The sequence below is a fragment of the Otolemur garnettii genome, unplaced genomic scaffold (genome assembly GCF_000181295.1).
Source record: "Otolemur garnettii isolate 467f Iridium unplaced genomic scaffold, OtoGar3 scaffold00031, whole genome shotgun sequence".
In the NCBI taxonomy this organism is placed as follows: domain Eukaryota; kingdom Metazoa; phylum Chordata; class Mammalia; order Primates; family Galagidae; genus Otolemur; species Otolemur garnettii.
In genome coordinates this window covers 931396-933228 of record NW_003852426.1, presented here as the reverse complement: position 1 = coordinate 933228, position 1833 = coordinate 931396, and the positions used below count along the sequence as shown (strand labels likewise).

General features: G+C 30.8%; 1 pseudogene; it reads right to left on the bottom strand.

Annotated features, from left to right (window-relative positions):
* Window positions 1-1488: 1488 nt before the first annotated feature.
* Window positions 1489-1833, bottom strand: part of LOC100949018 — a 4019-nt pseudogene continuing 3674 nt past the window's right edge.

Here is a 1833-nt window from a genome sequence, read left to right as displayed (position 1 = left end):
GGAGGTTAGTTCTGAATTTTAGTTGGGACTGGTGCTGTTAAGGATGTTTGTTATACTCATTTTCTATACTAGCTTCAAACTTCCAAATTCTAGTAATTATTTCTTTTGGAAAATCATAAAGATGTCATTGCATAATAGCCATGTGGTAAAAAAAAAAAAAAAGGCCATTGCAACTCTTTTTTTTTTTTTTAAGTATGATATGTTACAAATGTAGCATTCAGTATTTTCATAATGAAAAACTATAGTAATAGTTCAGATGACACATAATTTCTGGTTGGAACAACAAAAATGGACTGTTTTTCTATTTACAGATATAATAATGTCCTTTGTATCAGAGGTGTTGAAGAAGAGGAAGAAGATAGGGAAATGAGAGAATAGAATCTTTTCTGTTTCATATGTATATGTTTCTAGACAATAAAGGTTTGTTTGTTTTTCCAACTTGACTTGTGAACTATTCATACTCAGATATTATGTGCAAAGCTCAGATATTGAAACAACTATTCACAGAATTAATTAAAAGCCACCCAAATACACGTAAGTTGGCTTTCTTTTGTAAGCCCAATTCTGCTTTGGTTTTTGTTTTTCTGTAAGGGATGATTATTTACATGTTTTAGAAACTTTTATGAAGGTAAATTTTAGACCAAAACTGAGACCTTTTAAAAGCAACTTTTTCTTTTCAAGTTATTTTTGAGACACATTTTACATGTATAAAGCTAAACATTTTCTTAGTGCTTATATATTTTACTTAGTCAATAAAGTACACGTTAATTTATATTGATATAAGGTAAATGCACATATTATAGCCGAAATGGATACATCATCCATAAGTTAAAATGATTGTGGAGATAGGGCACAGTCAAAATTGTGGACTTATATTTATGCTGAAGGCATACATGTGGTTTGTTTGGTTTTGTTTTGTTTTATTAAATCATAACTATGTACATTAATGCAATTGTGGGGTACAATGTGTTGGTTTTATCATTCATATGGTTTGTTCACTTAAGAGAATAAAGTTTTCTGAAGAGAACTTAATATAAAATAGAAACCAGTCTCACAGTTATGTTCTGAGACCATAATCTAATGGTTTTTACTTAAGTTTTAAACCCGGATATTTTGGAGTTATGCATTGTTAAAATGTATATTCTATAGTGATAACGAAATGCTATGAACTTCCCTACAAAGAAGTTGAGAAAATGTCATAATAATGGCCATCAGAAAATGGCCATGATTATATTTGAATAGTCATTTGTCATATAGTTTTGTCAATAAATTCAGATTTGTATCCCTGAGACAACTCAAAGTATAGACATAAATGTTTGGCTATATAGAGTAATATTTCACAATATAAATGCGAGAAGGCTTCAATAAAATAACTCATTTCTTAATCCTATAGCTCTTAAAATCAGGGTCTGTCTTCCTCAAACTGATGAGGCTAATATATGGGGCAGAATGTTGCCATTACTGAAAGCCAAAATCTACAAAATATACCTAAAACATTCTGGCAATGAAATGTCTTAACTGCTCCTTTGCAAGTAAAAAAAAATATTCTTCCTCTTGTATTTTTGTGCTTGTATCCTGGCCTACAAGTAGTTTACATTTGTTACCAGATGGAGGTTTTGAACGATGCATAAGTTGGCTTCCCAGCCTTTTCTTTGGTTGTGCTACTGCTCTTTCCAGAGCAGCTTTTAGCCTTTCCTCCTGGTGTTTTTGTTTTTCTCTCCATTTCTCTTCATACAACTTTTGCCACTGTTCTTTCTGTTTCAACCTCTCAAGTGCTTCCACATTTTCTTCTTTTCTTTCTTCTTCTTCTTCTTTTTTTTTTTTTTTTTTTTT